Below are 21,905 nucleotides of genomic sequence, written 5' to 3'. Positions count from 1 at the left end.
CACCCCCTAAGGACACACTTTTTAACCCTTTCTTTATCGCTTTGGTGTTAACCCCTTCCCTCCCAGTGCCATTAGTATAGTAACATTGCATATTTTTAGCTCTGATCACTGTATTAGTGTCACTTGTCCCCAAAAAGTGTCAAAAGTGTCAGTTAGGGGTCTGATTTGTTTGCCACAATGTCGTAGTCCTGCTAAAAATCGCTGATCGAAAATATTCCATCATTTTAGATGCTATAACTTTTGAGCAAACCAATGAATATACACTTATTGGGATTTTTTTTTACCAAAAATATGTAGGAGAATATATATTGGCCTAAATTGATGATGAAATTAGATCTTTTTAATTTTTTATTGGATATGTTTTATAACAGCAAGTAAAAAATAGTTATTTTTTTCAAAAATAAAAACTGCAGAAGTGATCAAATACCACCAAAACTAAGCTCTATTTGTGGGGAAAAAAGGCACAATTTTTTTTGCGTACAGTGTGGCACGACAGCGCAATCATCAGTTAAAGTAACGCAGTGCCGTATCACAAAAAATGGCCTGGTCATGAAAGGGGTAAAACCTTCCAGGGCTGAAGTGGTTAAAGGGATACCAACATCACTCGTCTATCACATACATACAATAATGTAAAAGCACTACTATGGGACTTTTTAGGTACCAATCTAAATCATACCCAATATCAACTGTAAAAATTATGTAAAACATGTTTATTTACAAAAATCTGTGTTTAAATAATTTTGTTACTTAAGCTTGCAACAACACAAGTTCATACAAAGATACACAACTGCTCCCCTCTCCTACCCATTTGTAAAACTGATACTGTCCAAAACATCACATATAATTACAGCAATAATACATCACATTCAGTCCAACAGAATGACCATCACATTCGGTACAACAAAGTGACCATGGAGAGACAATATAATAATTTCCCTATGCATTTTTCAGATCCATAGTCTGATTCTTCAGAACAAGAATGACAGTATCTGGTATATATGCCCTCAGAATTATAAAACAACCAGTTAAAAGTTTACCATCCAGAACATTTTATCATAGTCCATAAGGAACTCTAGCAACTAAATCCTGAAGTCCTTTTTTCAACTTTTTGTCTCACCTATACTGGCAGATGTGTGTGAACACTGACCAGAAGTAACAGAAGAAACCAAGTGCCAAACAATCAGTTCAAAAGTCAATATATCCTTTATTCTTCTAACAACCCTCTGTCACCAATCTCATAATTGCACTCCATGGGTGACAATTTCTTAGAAAAGTAGCCACAAGGATGCATAGCACTCTCAGAGGTAGGATGTTGAGACAGAAGGGCACCAACTCCAGTCTCAGAAGCATCACCCTTAAGGATAAAAGGTAACATAGGATCAGGACGTGCCAACACAAGAGCAGAAACAAAGGCAGCCTCGAGACTCTCAAAGGCCTTAATGGACTACGGAGACCAACATTGTGGGTTACCGTCCTTTCTGGTCATATTAGTCAGGGGCTTGACCAAAGATGATAAGTTATGAATAAACTTTTGATAATAGTTGGCAAAGCCTGTAAGGGCTTACCTTGGTTGGAGTCCATAGTGCAGAGATGTATGCTCACCCTTGCCAATAAACACAGCCCACGGTAACAAGATAAGAAGCTACCTGGGCTTTGAATCTGTGCATGGGGGCTTGACAGGAATTTGCCAAAGGATAGTTGAGGTAAAGCTGTAGTCAGGGATTCCAGAAGTCAGAATAAATGATAAACAGAGCCAAGGTCAGAAGCCGCGATCAGTGTTGGAACACACTAACTTGAACACAGGAACATAGGAATACAGGAACACAGGAATACTGGAAAACAGGAATACTGGAACACAGAAATAATAGAACACAGTTATACTGGAACCTTTGGCAAAACAAGAGATAATGAACTGACAAAGCCCTCAAAGTGAGGCAGTGTTTTATACCCAGGAGATTGGATAAACTGCCTCAACTGAACCAGGAGTGACAGGTACAATCAGAGTATCGCCCTCAGTGCTTCATACAGAACTAGGCGTAACTGGAAAGCAGGCTAAAAGGAACTGAGGTGTGGCTCAGAGGCAAAGTAACAGGAGCACTAAACAGGCAGTCATAGGTTGAATACCTCCTTGAGCCACTTAGGGCATGACCACGCCTGCCCATCTGCATGGCACGGTAGGGACCATGACAAAGCCAAGAAAACTCTGTAGAGGACATAAACCCACGGGTCAGGGCCACTGTAGGACTGCTGAGAGTTTCTCTGGGTCCATCAAAAAAAACAGCAGTCCACCACACAACTGCAACAAATCTTGGAGGACATCGTTAATAGATTCCTGGAAAACTGCAGAGGCATTACAAAGGCCAAAAGGCCAAAAGGCATTATGAGGCACTCATAATGGCCTGGTATTAAACTCAGTTTTCCACTCCCTCCTTAATTGAGATTGTATGTCCCTCTCAAATCAAGCTTTGTGAAAACCTTTGCTCCCTTGAGGCAGTCAAAGAACTTTGTAATCAACGGAATCAGATTCTTAATTCTTAAAACGATTGAGACCCCTATAATCAATACAAGGTCTCAGTTCACCACTCAAAAAGAAGAAACCAGCACCAGCAGGAGACAAGGATTTGCAGATGAAACCTCGAGAAAGTACGTCTGCAACATACTCCTCCATCGCATTACACTCCAAGACCAACAAAGGGTAAACCTGGCCACGAGGGGGTATGGCACAATGTTGAAGGTCAATTGCACAATCCAACGACCAGCGTGGAGGCAAACTTCATGCTTGACCTTTGTCAAAGACATCGCTAAAATTGCGGTACTCCTCCAGCAGGGAGGAGAGAGAAGAAGTGCACAGGACCTTGGCTACCTTCTGGAAGCATGTCTTACTGCATTGTGGTGACCAGGAGAGAACCTCAGCATGAAGCCAATCAAAAGAGGGGTTATGCCTCTGTAACCAAGTATAACCACTAACCAGCAGAAACTTAGGTGAGTCAATAACTTGGAATTGGATTATCTCATGGTGAAGAGCCCCTACGGCCATGGACAATGGAGCAGTCTCATGAGTCACATGGGCAGGCTGTAGAGGTCTCTTGTCAAGAGCTTCAATGGCAAGTGGAGTGTCACGCAGCTTCAGCAGAATCGAGTGCTTCGATACAAAGGCAGCATCAATGAAGAGGCCTGCAGCCCCAGAGTCGATTAGAGCTTGTATTTCGATGGACAACTTAGCCCAAGAAAGAGTAACCAAAACCAGGGGCTTTTCCTTCTGGATAATTGGGGCTGAAACAACACCACCTAAGGTCTGTCCATGGCAGGACCTCAAGGTTTGGGCGTTCCCTAGATAGGTAGGACAAGACTTCAAAAAGTGACCTGCCTAGCCACAATAAAGGCACAATCTCTCCCACCTCCTAAGGGTTCTCTCATCCACAGAGAGACTCGTGAAGCCCAAGTGCATGGGTTCATCTTCACTGACTGACTCTGTACCAGGTGGCATGGGAGGTGAGGGAGGCAAAGCTTGGAGACAAATATACAAGAGGCTTCCGCAAGTGCTCCTTAAAACAGAGTCTTTCTCTGAGTCTGGAGTCAATGAGGATGGCAAACATGATCAACTTCTCCAGCTCAGTGGGTATATCTCAGACTGCTATCTCATCCTTGATGGTATCCAAGCGACCATGAAAAAAAATCAGCCACGAGGGCCTCATTGTTTCAAAAGAACCTCTGCTGCCAGAGTACGTAATTCAATGGTGTAATCGGCAACAATTCTTACTCTGTTTGATGGACATGAGGCAGCAGAAGTGGAGTGTGCGGGAAAGTCAAATAACCTTTTAATGGAAGTCACAAACTCAGCATAACTCAAGATAACAGGTTTTTTATGTCTCCCATAGAAGGTTTGCCCAGGTTAAGGCTCTCTCTGAAAGCAAAGATATCTCAAAACCTACTTTGCTTCTGTCCGTGGGAAACATCTGGTGCAGCATCTCAAAGTATATCTCAGCCTAGTTGAGAAACCCTCTGCATTGGACTGGCTCACCCCCAAATCGCTGGGGAAGCGAAGCGGAACAAGACATACCTCTTATAGAGGTAATAGTCTAGGCAGGTGCCTGCACAGAGACTGGAGCAGCAGCAGGGATGGCTTGCAACACAGGTTGTACCGGAGCAGCCACAGTGGGAGTATCCAGGTGAGCCGCGTGACTCAGGAGCGTTTGTAACGCCATGGCAAACTGATCCATGCAGTGAGCCTGCTCATCCAATCTGGAAAAAATATTACCAACAAGTGGACTGACTGCATCTACTGAATGAGTCAAAACATAGCCAGAGTTCAAGACACGTAACGGATGGTCAGACAAGCCAAAACGTCAGGGAGCCAGAGATGAACGTAGTAGAACAGCAAGCAGGATCTGGAGCCAGAAGGAATGTCAGCCAAGCAAGTCTTTAACAGAAACACAGGAAAGCGTCTCTAGAGATATGACCAAGGCGAAGGCAGAGATCACCTGGGCTGGACAGCTTAAGTAGGCAGGACTGACAAGCAGGATATGATCAACGGGTGAGTCACTGGGGAGAGATAGGAGCTGGCAATTAGCGGACAGCTGAGCGGCCAGCTCAGAGAAGGAAGGGCTGAGCCCAGCCCTGACACCCACTTGAGAGTTAAAAAAATTCCAACTTAAATAATAAACTAAAATCAGCGCTCAGTGGAACTCGATGACAATAAATTAAAAATTAATTAAAAATGTATTTAGTCAAAAATTACACAGAAGTTGGGGGGGCACTAAATGTAAGACACCTACCGTAGGTAATTACGAATGGATGAACCAAAGCACAGCCAGGATATACAGTGTCAACATCTACTGTGGTTGGGACGATATGGTATGAGAAGTTGTGAAACGAATGCTTGAATATTCCTCTTGCAGGGTTGAATAAGCTTCTATGGTGTGACAAGAATCTATGCTTGAGATGTAAGCTGTAAGTTGTACTTGTATGTTTTGTTATTTAATAAACTTTCTCTGTTTTAAAAAAAAAAAAATACACAGAAAGAGTTCATCAATTTCCAACATAAAAATATGGAATACACTTATTAATCAATCAAATAAAATTAATTGTGAAAATAAAACAAAATTGATAATAGAACACTGTACCGCCTTCCCTCTGGGGAAAAAGGGGTTCATTCTCAGCTGTAAATCTGCTAGCTTTCAGTCAGAACGCAAAAGGCTTGTTGCTCCAAATAACAATTCCTTGGTGATCTCCCAGTAAAGGGATGCCGTCCTTCTTAGGATGGTGACAACTAGGAAGATAACAGTTCAAATAGCAAGGGATGAGTAGCACTATATCAGGAAACAGATCCAGTGTATCAGGACTTCCTGGTGCACTTTTAAAACTTCCCCAGAAGACGCAGGGCTGGTCGGAGATAAGCAGCACTGTATCAGAGCACAGATGCGGTGCATCAGGGACTACTGGTGAACTGTAGTATTCCCCCGGCAAAACGCAGGGCTAGCGTCCTCCTTAGAATAGTGACGACTGGATTGATGACACGTCAAATGGCCAAGGATGAAAAGCGCTGTGTCAGGGGGTAGATAAGATCAAAAATTTACAGTGCATTGAACCATATACCCGGGAGATGCGGGGCTAACGTCTCATGTGCAGCGGGGGGAGGAGCCCAGGTAGCAGGGAAACCAGAACAGCTGCCAGTCCGAGAGGTGGGGCAGTACACGACGCTCAGTCCGTTGCCGTGATGACCGTTACTGACATGTTTCGCGTGCCTGTGCTTTGCCAAAGTCTCGGGAGTCACTGGCAGAGTGAAATATAAAGGCACGGCGGATGCTGGGGGATGGACAATTCGTGGATACTAGTAGAGGTGCTAGACTTAACTCCTTGTTGAATACCACATATACTCTAAACACAGCTGCTTGAAGATGCTATAATTACACAAAAACATATACATGCATATGTATATATATATATATATATATATATATATATACAGTATATATATATATATACTGTATATATATATATATATATATATATGTGTGTGTGTGTGTGTGTATATGTGAGAAAACGTATAGAAAAAGACAAAACAAAAATAAACATAATAAATGAATCAACTCATCTGTAAATCTAAAAACGATGAAAGAAAAAAAAAAGGGAAAAAGGTTGTATAAATCAATATAAAACAATAAAAAACTAAAAAGATCCATTAGTGTAGAATGCTACCCTGGACAGTTACTGGCTGGTACATTCTAACAGTAGATACATACATATATATAAAAAATATAAAAATGTGCGAATATTATATCGGCTACTAGGGATGAGCCGAACAGAACGCAGGTTTCCGTTACATCAGAGGGGGCGGGGTCACCCACACGTCACTGGGGAACCCCTGGCTTCCCTCTCCAGCGTCAGAGGGGCGGGGTCAGGTGACGTGTGGCCCCGCCCTCCCAATATAAGAAACGTCAGCGCTGTGCTCTCTGCAGTGTCTCCGGAGAGGAGACAGAAGACGGATGTATGGACAGCGCTGGACTGAGAGATCCCCCGTCGCTGGATATGATCATCCATCGCTGGACCCCGGAGATCCGTCGCTGGATAGCAAGAGTGGATTAGCACGGCTGGAATCTTTTTTTTTTTTTTTTTTCATTTTTAATAAAGGAATTTTTCAAAAGTGTGTCTGTCTTATTTAACCATTTTGACACTTTCTTTGTGAAATGGTAGGGGTACTTTTGTACCCCCTTACCATTTCAAACAGGGGGGGGGCCGGGATCTGGGGGTCCCCTTGTTAAAGGGGGCTTCCAGATTCTGATAAGCCCCCCGCCCGCAGACCCTCACAACCAACGGCCAGGGTTGTGAGGATGAGGCCCTTGTCCTTATCAACATGGGGACAAGGTGCTTTGAGGGGTCACAGACCCCCAAAGCATCCTCCCAATGTTGAGGGTATGTGGCCTGGTACGGTTCAGGAGGGAGGGGGGGCCGCTCTCTCGTCCCCCCCTCTTTTCCTGCGGCCTGCCAGGTTGCATGCTCGGATAAAGGGTCTGATATGGATTTTTAGGGGGACCCCCACGTCAATTTTTTTTTAAATTTGATGCGGGGTTCCCCTTAATATCCATATCAGACCTGAAGGGTCTGGTATGGATATTTGGGGGGACCCCCACGTCAATTTTTTTTTTTAATTTGACACGGGGTTCCCCTTAATATCCATGTCAGACCTGAAGGGCCTGGTAATTGAATTTAGGGGAACCCCCACGCTTTTTTTTTTTTTTTTTTTTTTAATCAATGAATGAATGAATTGTCGGCTAATACAGAGAACACTCATTGAGTGTTCTCTGTATTACGGAGACCCGACAATTTAGCCGCAAGTGATTTTAAAGGACTTTTTTTCCTGCACAAATGACACTTTGTGCAGCGACAGTTCTAAGCACCAGAAACATGCGCCCCTTCACAGGCATACTATAGATACCCCCCAGCTACGAAATTTAAAGGAATATTACACTTTTATTGTTTCACTTTAATCATTATTAAAATCACTGCTCCTGAAAAAACGGCAGTTTTTAAAACTTTTTTTTGCATTGATCCATGTCCCCTGGGGCAGGACCCGGGTCCCCAAACACTTTTTAGGACAGTAATCTGCATATTACCCTTTAAAATGAGCACTTTAGATTTCTCCCATAGACTTGTATAGGGTGTTCCGGCTTTTCGAATTTGCTGCGAACAGCCCAAATTGTTCACTGTTCGCTGAACAGGCGAACAGGCAATGTTCGAGTAGAACATGAGTTCGACTCGAACTCGAAGCTCATCCCTATCGGCTACTAATAAATTAAAGTGGCTTGAATCACCCTGAGACTATACTGAGGACATCAATTTCCTCGTTCATACCCTCAAGTGCAAGGGACACCAATCGATAAATCCAAAAGGTCTCCCTTCGACAAAGAAGGGAGAACCTTTCATTATTGGTGATGGTGCCCCTGGGTATCGCTTCTATGGCATGTACCTCTATCTGGTTAAAATTTTTATTGTGTATTTGATGGCAATGGCGCGGAACGCTATGTTTGGTACAACCTTTTTTAGTCAGTCTGCGATGTTCACCCACCCTGGTACGCAGGGTACGTATTGTGCGTCCCACATAAAGCATGCCACATGAACATCGCAGAACATAAATTACAAATTCTGTTGAGCAAGTGATGAATTGTTTGATTTCGCCTTTCTTGGTGGTTATTTCAGAGCACATGAGGAATGGATTGGCAGGTGAGACAACCCCTCTTCCGGCATTGAAAGACCCCAACCCTATTATCAAAATATGTTCTAATGCCAGAGACAGGTCCTCTCGTTGAATTGGTCAACTTGCTGGGGGCTATAATGTTCTTCACTGTACGAGAGTGTCTGAACATTACTTGGGGTTTGGAGGGAAGTCTCCCCTCTGACTCTTGGTACAACACTCCCCCAATACCATCTCTCCTGGCATCCACATGTAATTCATATGGTTTTGAGGGATCAGCATAGGCCAGAACCAGTGCTTCAACCACACTTGAAATTATACATTTTATTTTGGGCCTGAGCTACCAGAGCCATAAATTCGATTGGCCCGAGTTCTGTTACTGGTTTACGGACATCAGGGGGGACTGTCCCCTTTGATTCAGACTCAGTTCCACTATCCCCATCGGAGAATTTCATTTCTGAATGAACAGCTCTGGCAACCACTTTCTCTTTGTTCCCAGCATTAGAGTTCTTGATCATTGGCTCTTCTCCTCCAACAGAGCCTCTTCCTCTCGTACCTCCCTTATCAACTCAGAATAGGTGGGTACAACCTGAGTTCTAATCAGCAATAACTTCAACACAATAGGATGATTGGGCAAGGCCCTGTGCAGAACCCGGTCCAGACGGGCCTGATCAACATCTTTAGAGTCAATGCCCTTCTAGAGGATAATTTGATGCAGCATCCAGTCTACTGAGGAGATGTATTCGGACAGACTCTCCCCCCTCAGTTGGTGAGTGTGGTTGAATTGACACATAAAATCAGTAGTAGTTTCAACCCTTCCGAAAACAGCATACAAGGAATCTATGTAGTCCATGGCAACACAAGTCCTCTTGCCCATCCTCAGATTACAGATCACATTTCCCGCTAGGCCTCTAAGGCTTTCACAAAGCCATTGTTGTTTTTCAGTCTCTGGAACACTCCACTTTTCAATGGCCTGTAGAGCCTGGCTCATCCATGTTTCAAACTCGTCTTTTCCCACAGGGATTGGCAATTGCCCTGAGAAAAATCTAGGTCTTTGGTAACTCTGATTTGCATTCCCGGATCCATTCTTCACCAGGCTATCAACTAATTGGCTCATATCTGTTTAGAAAGAGAGGGGAGGGACACTGGCCCCTTGTGAGTCGGCTCCCACAAGTACATGCTGAGGGCTGTTTCTCAGGTTGTTCTCTCTCCACTTGAGTGGGAATACCCTTGCAGTCACTTCTTCAATGTACCTCTTCCGCCTGAAAGCACACTGGCAACTTCTCCTGCAATTCTATCAGTGCCCTGACTTGATCCAACTCCTCTGAGGCCTCCATTTACACCAGGTAGACCTGAGGTCTGATCTCTCTCTCAGTGTGTTCATTTCCAGAGATCTCTAGAATGGTGCTTTTTTTCAGTTGGGGCCCCATGACTGCTACCCCAAGCAACTGCGACCATTGGGGCGGCCTCCCACACAGATTGTGGATCCAATCTAGGTCGGCTAGGGCCAGCTGCAGATAGCATCCCAGGCGAGCCCCCAAATGTAGCATGGCCCCCTAGAGGATTGCTTAGAATTACCTGCTCATCTGCATGGCCATGATCTGGTGAACATTCCAACCCACCTGACACTCTGGGTTCAGACATCCTTGTATCACTGTAGAGTAACATATCAGACAACTCTGCATATTAATATTCTGAGAATATTTTACTTGCACCAGTTAAAGGGGATGTTGTCAAAAACAGGAAGTAATAAATCTGCTGAGTTCTAGGCAACAGTGCCAACTCAGCAAAAAAAATCCTCAGAAGATATGAAACAAATTTTAACAATGACAATAGTATTCCTTGAGAAATAATGCTAACCCCTAAAAGAATGTTTCAGGTAACTGTTTATATTGACACTCTGTAGAAGATGGAATCTGGCCAACCTATGCTGCTATCCTAAGGATAGAGAGCAGATCTATAAATAATAATATAGGGCCTTCCTATCAGTAATGACAATAAAGGCCACGTTGCAGATCTGATATTCTTCACTGGTACGTATGAAGCTTGTTAACTAAAATCCAATTAGGTGTAGTGGGAAACAGTAGGTTTCTTGTAGTGAGGTAGGCTAAAGAGGTCTAAGCACAGTGTTTAAATAGACTCAATAAAGTATTCCTAGAGTAGAGATGTCTGTGCAAAGTGTCCCAATGTAACTGTGACAAAGGATGGATAAAGGTTGGGCGATTTGCCCTCTTACCAATGACCCGACTGCTACGATGTCTTCCGGACAGTAACTCGTGTAGTGACACTTGTACAGTGGAGCTGCTGTCTCGATCTCCTGACATGAAGCTTGACATACCGACTGGCCGGCGACTGAAGTGGTGCTGGAAGCATGTCCGACAGCAAAAGGCAGAGCGAGGCCCCTCAGGTTACGAATTGGAAGGTGGTACTTCAATGTGGTAGACTGCAACCTCTCTCTCTAGGCACGGAAAGGTCCGTCTTGAGTAAAGCCCGGGTGGAAGAGAGCTCCACTTGGGCTTTTTGCTTCATTTATAGCTAATCCCAGCAATCTTCCCAGTAGCAGCAAAGATTCCTGGGATATGTAGTCTGGGCCCATAGTCAGGTACAACTATTGTCTGACAGGAGAACTACTCATCCCACAGTTCCTTTTGTTGGGCACACAGATATGATCTCACCTGATACACTGATCACTAGAGGGACAGGCGATACTTGGAAATACCAGAGGATATGGTGCTTTGCAATTGTAGTCCATATTGCTACAGTGATTTTTCAAATTTTTTGAGGTTGAGTTATATATCATTTTATAAATGGGGTATAAATTGGGTGAGCGGCGTGCTGACGTCACCGCCATTCCCCGTTGACCAGGAAGGGCGGGCAGTGTTAATAGGAGAGAGCCGGCCGGCTCGTGATTGTACTTACGCTTGTACTCAACTGGAAATCTGTGAGTTTGTTTTACTTTTATTACGTTCGGATTAAAATTTTATATGGAATTATGCTATGGGAGCCTTCCTTTCTTCTTTTACCTAACAATTACGGTGGAATGTGAGACGCTTTAAGAAAGAGACATAAGAGTTTGAGACGCCAGCAGAACCCATTGGAGAGACCAGGAACGATCGCTTTGTTTCATGCTTGTATGATCTCCCTAAAAAGAGATCTTGGCAGCTGGTAAGCCTCACTGAATTAGGTGGTGGATAAAACTTTCTTTCTGGGCGCACCTGCTATACATCTGAAGGGTGTTTGTAAAGAGTCACTTCAACGGACTGAATTCATACCTTTGTGCTTCTCTTCCCCTTGGACTTTTCATGTGTTTTAAGTTTGATGATTTTTTGCACAATTTTTGATAGTACACACTGTCTAGTATTTGATACTAGAATTTAATATGTCACAATATTATTATTGCAATTTATAAGTTTTAGCGCAGCTTTATATTTTTTGATCATTTTATAAATGCCTAAGATTATTAGTGAATATGACATACAAACCAGACAATATTGTTGATGGTACTGATATACCGTATCTGCCTTTCATTTAATAGAGATAGTTAAGCAATAAGATATCCATTCCATTTTTAAATTCAGAACAAATGACCTATGTAAAAAAATTTTACCAGGATCTACTTTTAGATGAATGCATGTATTTAGCTAGCACAACAGAATTTGAAAGCCTGAAAGCATCTTTATAACAATCTGCTAACTCTTGAAGGGTTTTTGCTTTTTTATGGATGTAAAAAGATGACTTTGTGCATGTTTGACAGGCAAATGATCAGGTGAAATGTTAATTTCAAAGCCACAAGCTGCAATGTCTGTAGATTATTGTTTTGTTGGCTTGTGGAAACAATATTCTAGTCCTAACCCACCAAGAAATAACACATTGTCTATCTGAGAGAAGACAAAAACAATTACAGGAATGGCAACACATATTTTTGTGGATCAAAAATCACAAGTTGCTGTGTTAAGTATTGATGGCATGCCAAGCATTTTAGAAGGTGTATAACTACTATTGATGAGAACATGTATGAGCTCTGCCCTCTACAGGACATCTGGGACATTTTAAAGACATACAAACATCCCAGCAATTTAATGCTCTGGTTAAAAGGAAAACAGATGGTATTCTTGCACCTGCTGCAGCGTGACATTCAGAAGTCTATGTGAAAGCACAAATAATATTCTTCCCAAAGCTCCCTCACATCCGCACTGCAATGGGACATAAAGATGGTTATATCATTTGACCTGACCTGAGATGGGGGTTTTCCTAACAGTCTGAAACCTAAAAATGTCCCTAATGCCGCGTACACACGACCGGTTTTCCCATCCGAATAAACTCCAAAGGTTTTTACGACGGAGTTCCAACAGAGTTCCGCTAAAACTGTCGTGCGTACACATGATCATACCAAAGTCCGATCGTTTAGAAGGCGGGGATGTACAGCAACGTACGACGGGACTAGAAAAAGGAAGTTCAAGACCCAGTGCGCCACCCTTTGGGCTCCTTCTGCTGATCTTGTGTTTATCTCATGTTAGTAGAAGTTTGGTTAGAGACGATTCGTGCTTTTCAGACTCCAGCTTATTTTGATTGTTTTACTGCTGTTCAGTTTGTGCTTGTGGGTTTGTATCTGGTTTTCAGTCCGTGTTGGTCAGTTCGTATCTGTATTTCAGTGCGTTCTGGTCTACTCCTTACTGTTCTTCAGCTCGCTCTTCACAGGCCTTGCTGTTCTTCAGTGCGTTCATTTAAGTTCGTTCAATATTTTTTTTAGTATGATATTTTCTCCTCAATATATATATATTTTTTTGTTTTCACAATTTTTTTTTTTTTCCATCAATATATTATATTATTTTTTTTTTATTTATTTATTTTTAGAAACAAGCATGTTTTAAAACATAACATACACAACTCTTACAAAGTTCAAAATATAAAAACTTGAAGGCAATATCAGACAGTATAGTGTCAAAAATGTCTTGATATTGCCTTCATCAGATGGGGTGATGTCACCCCTGTAAAAGCCAAATTTTGAAGATGCACACAAATTGGGAGTCCAAATGGGTAATGTCAACATGTGCTATCTCCCATCGTGGGGGATCAATGGACGTGTTTTGTGGGTGCAATCCCTTCCTCTCACTTACTAGCGTTATGAGGAAGGGGTTGCACCCACAAAACGCATACATTGAGATCCCCTGATGGCAGATAGCACATGTTGATAGCACATCATGCGCATCTTCAAAATTTGGCTTTTAAAATGTTAAAATATAAAAAACAGAATCTGGTCATCTAAAAAGGAAATGAAGAACATGATCGATTTTGTTTTAGGGAAAAATGTATTAGATTCTCCCCAAAACATTGATCGTGTTCTTCGTTTCCTGCTGCATGATGTCCAGGCGATTGTGCATTGCGTCGATCTCCCCATTCCACTCCATGATTTTGGTAATGAGGGTTTGGGTGCTGGCGCTAGTAAATGGTTCCACCGCTTCCCCTTCCACAACCAGAACATCACCTAAAAGAAATAGGAATATGAAACATTGCTTTGAAGTGGTGTACAATTGTCTGCTTGGGAAGAGATCCAAGTTGAAGACATGATTAAAATTCCCTTTTAACCAAATTGCAATACTTACCTTTTTTGGCCAAGTTTCACAGATGGAGACACCCCAAGTATCCCCTGGAGCTCCTGTGTGGGTTACCCTAAAAAAAATTCTCTGGTGTCCCACACTAGTGCTCCCGAGTCCAGATGTGTAAACAGCTGCTGAGTGTCCTCTCCTTACATTCCACAGAATCAAGTTTGCAATTCATTCTAGTTTCAAAGACATCTACACAACAATATTCTAAACATCTTTTAATAAGACAAATTATCATGACCAAAATGTAAGTGTAACCTTTTACCAGTTAAATACATTGTATTTATTGGAAAACGAACGATGTTTCCTACGAATGATTACTGTGCCCACAAACATGAAAGTAGCCATTTCGAACTGTACAACAGTAACAGTGCTTTCTTAATTGGTCTTTAGACAGTCGTGCCCCAAAATGCAGCTCCAGAGTGGTCACAACTGAGGACATTATTTAGTCCTTCTGCAAATTGGGATGGGTGTATGGACCATTTTTGTCATCATAATCCTCCCTCCTCAAGATGTCCACCATCTCCACCATTTCTTCAAAGGCCATGTTGGTGGCCTTCAATCTCCTCCTGGATTCGGATGTTTGGGGCTCCGGGCTTTCCTCCGTGCTAGTTCCACAATATGTCTCTGCCATTTTTATCTATATACTCCCACTGCGCACTGAAAAGAGAAAGAGCAGGGAATATCCGTGAAAAAGAACATCAGGGGCGGGCAACGCAGGTGGAGTTTGACACATGCACAGTGTATATAAAGCTAACACGCATGTATTGTACGTCCAATCTGTGTGTCTCACAAACAGCAGTTTTGAGCATCCTAAACGAAGGTAACACGGCCCATCACAGTGTCCTATACTGCTTCAAGATTGAGACCTATATTGGGATAACATAATGAGAGTTTAGACTGACATTGGTGTTTTTTTCTTAGCAAGCTAACACGCGTCGTACGTCCTATCTGTGCATGTGTTGTTGGGAGGACGAACTGAAGTGGCGAGTGTCCTAAACAAAGGTATAATTTGAACTTGGCTTCACGTTGGAGGCCTATATTGGGATAAGATAATGAGAGTTTAGACTGACATTAGTGTTTTTGTCTTGTGTATTGTCTTTTACAGAAAAAATGAATCCGTTTAACCACTTTCAGACCGGACCATTTTGCTGGTAAATGACCAGAGGTCTTTTTACAATTTGGCACTGCGCTGCTTTAACTGGTAATTGCGCGGTCATGCAATGTTGTACCCAAACAAAATTTGCGTCCTTTTCTTCCCACAAATAGAGCTTTCTTTTGATGGTATTTGATTGCCTCTGCGATTTTTATTTTTTGCGATATAAACGTAAAAAGACCGCAAATTTTGAAAAAAAATGATATTTTCTACTTTTTGTTATTAGAAAAATCCAATAAACTCAATTTTAGTCATACATTTAGGCCAAAATGTATTCAGCCACATGTCTTTGGTAAAAAAAAGTCAATAATTGTATATTTATTGGTTTGCGCAAAAGTTGTCACATCTACAAACTAAGGTACGTTTTCTGGAATTTACGCAGCTTTTAGTTTACGACTGCCTATCTCAATTCTTGAGGTGCTAAAATGGCAGGGCAGTACAAAACCCCCCCAAATGACCCCATTTTGGAAATTAGACCCCCTAAGGAAATTGATAAGTGGCATGTTGAGCCCATTGAATATTTTATTTTTTTGCCTCAAGCGATTGAATAATGACAAAAAAAAATTTTTTTTTTTTTTTTACACAAAGTTGTCACTAAATGATATATTGCTCACACATGCTATGGGCATATGTGAAAAGACCCCCTAAAATAAATTCTGCTGCTTCTCCTGAGTACGGGGATACCACATATGTGGGACTTTTTGGGAGCCTAGCCGCGTACGGGGCCCCGAAAACCAAGCACCGCCTTCAGGCTTTCTAAGGGCGTATATTTTTGATTTCACTTCTCACTACCTATTACAGTTTTGAAGGCCATAAAATGCCAAGATGGCACAAAACCCCCACAAATGACCCCATTTTAGAAAGTAGACACCCCAAGCTATTTGCTGAGAGGCATGTTGAGTCCATGGAATATTTTATATTTTGCCACAAGTTGCGGAAAAATTACAAACTTTAATTTTTTTTAATTTTTTTTTCACAAAGTTGTCACTAAATGATATATTTCTCACACATGCTATGGGCATATGTGAAATGACACCCCAAAATAAATTCTGCTGCTTCTCCTGAGTACGGGGATACCACATGTGTGGGATTTTTTGGGAGCCTAGCCGCGTACGGGGCCCCGAAAACCAAGATCCGCCTTCAGGTTTTCTAAGGGCGTAAATATTTGACTTCACTCCTCACTACCTATTACAGTTTTGAAGGCCATAAAATGCCAAGATGGCACAAAACCCCCACAAATGACCCCATTGTAGAAAGTAGACACCCCAAGCTATTTGCTGAGAGGCATGTTGAGTCCATGGAATATTTTATATTTTGCCACAAGTTGCGGGAAAATTACAAACTTTTTTTTTTTTTTTTTTCACAAAGTTGTCACTAAATGATATATTGCTCACGCATGCCATGGGCATATGTGAAATGACACCCCAAAATAAATTCTGCTGCTTCTCCTGAGTACGGGGATACCACATATGTGGGACTTTTTGGGAGCCTAGCCGCGTACGGGGCCCCGAAAACCAAGCACCGCCTTCAGGCTTTCTAAGGGCGTTACAGTTTTGAAGGCCATAAAATGCCAAGATGGCACAAACCCCCCCCCCAAATGACCCCATTTTGGAAAGTAGACACCCCTAAATTTAGGGGTACACTAGTGAGACTAGGTAATAAATGGCGGGTGCCCTGAAACTATAAAAAAATAACTAACCAACCAGCGTCACCTGTAACAGTTATATGGTGATCACTGGTGAAAGGGTTAACTAGGGGGCAATCAGGGGGCTTTATGCGGTAGTATATGGGGGTCCCTGGCGCTATAAAAAGCTGCGGCGAACCTAAATACCTACCTGCCTAACTAGCGTCACCTGTGACACTAATACAGCGATCAGAAAAATGATCGCTTATTAGGCTGGGTTCACACTGGAGCGATGTGGGAACGCCACGAATGCGTGGCGGGTTCCCGCATCGCATGCCTCCCGGCGGCAGTTCACACTGCCCTATGCGAACTGCTGGGAGGGTCAGTGAAATGTTAATGACACCCCCAGATCAGTTCGCATATCGCAGTGCGATCTGCAAACTCGGATCGCATGGTGTGAACACCCATGCGATCCGATTCTGCTGCGGACCAAAAAAAGGGTCCCGTGCGAGTTTGCAGCGGGTGCGACACGAATTCAGCCATACTATCTGTATGGCTGAACTCGAATCGCACAGAGATCGGATGTGATTTGCACTGCAGTGCGGTGCGAATCACATCCGTTCTCATAAACCGCTGCAATGTGAACCCAGCCTTAGTGACACTGGCGACGGGGGGTGATCACGGGGTTAAACCTTTATTGGGGGGGTTAGGGGGGTACCTTAGAACTAAAGGGGGCTAACCCTAACTGCCCTAACAGTTATTACAGTCACAAATGACACCCGCTGGGTGATCAGGGGGTTAAACCTTTATTAGGTAATAAATGGCGGGTGCCCTGAAACTATAAAAAAATAACTAACCAACCAGCGTCACCTGTAACAGTTATATGGTGATCACTGGTGAAAGGGTTAACTAGGGGGCAATCAGGGGGCTTTATGCGGTAGTATATGGGGGTCCCTGGCGCTATAAAAAGCTGCGGCGAACCTAAATACCTACCTGCCTAACTAGCGTCACCTGTGACACTAATACAGCGATCAGAAAAACGATCGCTTATTAGGCTGGGTTCACACTGGAGTGATGCGGGAACGCCACGAATCCGCGGCGGGTTCCCGCATCGCATGCCTCCCGGCGGCAGTTCACACTGCCCTATGCGAACTGCTGGGAGTGTCAGTGAAATGTTAATGACACCCCCAGATCAGTTCGCATATCGCAGTGCGATCTGCAAACTCGGATCGCATGGTGTGAACACCCATGCGGTCCGATTCTGCTGCGGACCAAAAAAAGGGTCCCGTGCGAATTTGCGGCGGGTGCGGCGGGTGTGGCGGGTGCGGCGAATGGCTGAACTCGAATCGCACAGAGATCGGATGTGATTTGCACTGCAGTGCGGTGCGAATCACATTCGTTCTCATAAACCGCTGCAATGTGAACCCAGTCTTAGTGACACTGGCGACGGGGGGTGATCACGGGGTTAAACCTTTATTGGGGGGGTTAGGGGGGTACATTAGAACTAAAGGGGGCTAACCCTAACTGCCCTAACAGTTATTACAGTCACAAATGACACCAATGCAAAAAAAAAAAAAAAAATGACATTGGTGTCACTGTGACTGGGGGGCAGGGGTAATTGGGGGGGTGATCGGGGGGGTGTGAGTGTGCCTGGCATGTTCTACTGTGTAGTGTCGTGTTGGTGCAACTCACCGATCCTCTCTCCTCGGTGTCGGAACGAAAAATACCGACACGGAGGAGAGATTACATCACTTCCTCTCCTGTGTTTACATTACAGGAGAGGAAGTGATGTCATGGAGCATTTTCATTCGTCGGGAGCGATCGCGAGGGGGTGGCCATGAATGAATGGCCGTCCCCTCGTCCGGGATCGCTCCCGAACGAATACCGACCGCCGCGGGCACCGGGCGGGGGCCCGATCGGGCCCCCGACCCGCGGGAAGGCAGGGACGTACATGTACGCCAATATGCCTGCCCGTGCCATTCTGTCGACATACATCGTCGTGCGGCGGTCGGGAAGTGGTTAAGGAACCAGAATTTCTGTCAATTTTTATTGACAAGTACAGGAAGATGAGGAATCTGTGGGAGATCAAACACAGTTTATATTACAATAAACAAGCAAGGAAGGCAACGCTGGAGACACTTCTGGTATTTGTGAAGACTCGGGTCACCAAAGCAAACTTTACATTTTTGGAAACTAAAATTGGGATCTTGAGGAACACGTATAGGAAGGAGCACAAGAAGATCCAGGCTTCCCTCAGATCAGGAGCATCAGCTGAGAATGTTTATGTCCTCAGGCTGTGGTACTTCAAAAAACTGAGGTTTCTGGTTGACCAGACTGAAGCCAGGGAATCTCTTTCCACCCTTCCCTGCAGCCTTCCCTCCACCCTTCCCTCCACCCCAGCAGAGGCTTCCCAGGAACAAACTGGGCCTTCCATCCTGGAAGAAGTGGATGCGCCCAGCTGGAGCCAGGTGTATTCATTTTTAGACATATTTATTGTCCTAATATTAATGATGTTAACTAGATGTTATAATTGCTTACAAATCAATGATTTTAGACCAAAAATTATGTATACATATCACTAGACAGTAGTGGCCAAACATTTTGGTGACCAGCTTGAAAAATGCTGGTGTCATAATGAAAGTCTTTCCTATTTATTAACACTCAATTTGCAAGTCATGAGCTGAAAATTGTGTGTGATTTATGAAGCAAAAACTACAACTGTCCCTTTTTTATACACAGGATGAGCTCAGCCAGGAGGAAGGTCTGGAAAGCATCAACCAGGAGGAGGCCATGCCAAGCATCAGCCAGGAGGAGGCCATGCTCAGTGGCACCGTGGAGGAGGCTGTGCCCAGCGGTAGCCAAGAGGTGGCTGGGCCCAGTAGGACCCTCACCCAATCCACGGTGCCTCCTCTCTGCCTTACCACCAAAAGGCCCAGGAATGGGACAATGATGGAGGACGCAGCACTGGACCTCATTAGGGAAGCCAGCGATTTCCTGAGGAGCCCCCACAACACTGAAGAGGCCTATGGCTGCTATCTAGCCACCAGGTTGCTGGAATTAGAGAAGGGCCAACGCCTCCTCTGTGAGGAAATTTTTTATGAGGCCCTTCAGAAGGGGTGGAGGGGCCAGCTCACTGAGAACAGCCACATATATGAGCAAGCCAATCCTCCTCCTCCTGCCACAAGTCCACCACCAGAGCCACAGCCTCCAAGGAAGGCTGCAGGGCAACGTGGAGGGAAGGCTACAGGGAAGAGAAGAAAGTGATGGCCTGGGTTCAGTCTGACAGAAGACGCAGGCTGTTGTAGTACCACAGCCTGGGGACAGATATGTCATCTGCTGCTTGTCCTGATCTCTGGGATTCCTGGACCAGATTGTGCTCCCTATTATATGGACACCTCAAGATCCCGATTTTCTTTTCCACAGACTTGATGTGTGCCCTGGGGGCCAAAAGGCTTCACAAATTCCAAAAGTTTGTCCAGCATTGCCTTCCTCTTTATTTTTTTACCCAGAATAAATGGATATTATATTTTCACAAAATACTTTCCTATGTGTTTTTATTCAAAAAGGACAGTTTGTGAGTAGGCAGGTACATTTCAAAAAGACTATGGGGGTTATTTACAAAAGGCAAATCCACTTTGTACTACAAGTGCAAAGTGCACTTGAAACTGCAGTCGCTGTAAATCTAAGGGGTAGATCTGAAATGAGGGGAAGCTCTGCTAATTTTATCATCCAATGCTGTTTTTTATTTTCCTTGAATGTCCCCCTCGGATCCACAGCAACTGCACTTCCAAGTGCACTTTCAGTGCAATTTCAAGTGCACTTTGCACTTGTAGTTTGCACTTGTAGTGCAAAATGAATTTGCCTTTTCGTGAATAACCCCCTATGTCAAATTAACAAGGGACACCATACTCCTTAAGGTTAAGAAAAAATACAAGATGATAATATTTTTGTAGTAACTTGAAACTCAAAAAAATCTAATTATATGGAGATCACTAGTAAATTATTTTTATGTAATCGTAAAATAAATCTTGATAAAATAAAAAATTATAAAAGATGAGTATAAAAAATAATTTTAAATATTATTATCGGGCTTTTAAAAAATTGAATATTATTCATGAGATGAGGATAAATAATGAAGAAAGAAGTTTGTGAGAACTCTGTGTGAATATGAGCAGCAAAACAATTTCATTCTTCTAGCATTATAAAGAAGAAAAAAATGCGCTGAATTAACAGAATCACAGATCACAGAATTAGCAGCGTGAGGAATGTGCTAGCTCCAATACGAACGCTAGTTTTACCACACCAAGCGCTTGCGTCTCATACTTGATTCAGAGCATGTGTTCTTTTTGGTCCGTCGGACCAGCATACAGGCGAACGTTTTTTCCCGATAGAAATTGATTCCGTCGGAAAGATTTAAAACATGGTCTAGTTCTTTTTTTTATTATTTATACATTTTTTATTTGCTTTTTACATGCTTTACAAAAATGTATGCAAACAAATATATACCCACATTCGGGCCATCAACATTTTCTTATAACTTTTCTATTCGTTCTTTAATTACTCCATCCCCTTTCTTTCCCATCTCCCTCCCCCTCCCCACCCACCAGTTACTATCCTATAGTGTATTTTAATAGACTCTCTACTTATTTCAGGGGGCTTCCTACTTTCCTCCTGCTCTATACCTTATATGGGATAACCCATCCTCTCCCTCCAGGGTTTCCACATTCTTACGAATTCCTTGTAGTTCCCTCTTTTTATGTATACTACCTTTTACCTCCATACTGTTTCTGTTATTGTGCTAATCCATTCTTTTACTGAGGGGGGTTTCTCTGCTTGCCTACTCTGGGCTATTATTTTCCTGGCCTGGAAGAGGCATCTTATCACTACTTTGGTTATATTTGTTGTACCACATATTTCCTCGCCCAGCCTCAGAATACACAACCTTGGGTCCATTTCTAACTTAATATTTTATATTGTAAAGCACTGCCTGAATTGCTGGCGCTATATAAATCCTGAATAATAATATCATATATTATATTTAAGGTATCGAGAACTCCTGTCCAATATTGGAATAATTTCGGACATCTCCATACCATATGTAGCAAGTTCCCTGTATCCTGACATCTTGGGCAGTTGGCATCAATTCTCCATCCAAACTGCAATAGTCTCTTATGCCGCGTACACACGATCAAATTGTCCAGCGTACTTAGTCCGCCGGACCGCATTTCACAGGACAATTCGTGTGTGGGCTTCTGCGGACTTTTTCAGCGTAAAGTCCGGCGGACTTAGAAAGTAGTTTTGCAGCCCAATCTTTCCGCCGGACTTGGGTTT

The sequence above is a fragment of the Lithobates pipiens genome, unplaced genomic scaffold, assembly GCF_037356315.1.
Source record: "Lithobates pipiens isolate NorthernLeopardFrog02 unplaced genomic scaffold, aLitPip1_a1.2 Scaffold_13, whole genome shotgun sequence".
NCBI lineage: Eukaryota > Metazoa > Chordata > Amphibia > Anura > Ranidae > Lithobates > Lithobates pipiens.
Note: the sequence above shows the minus strand (reverse complement) of the source record.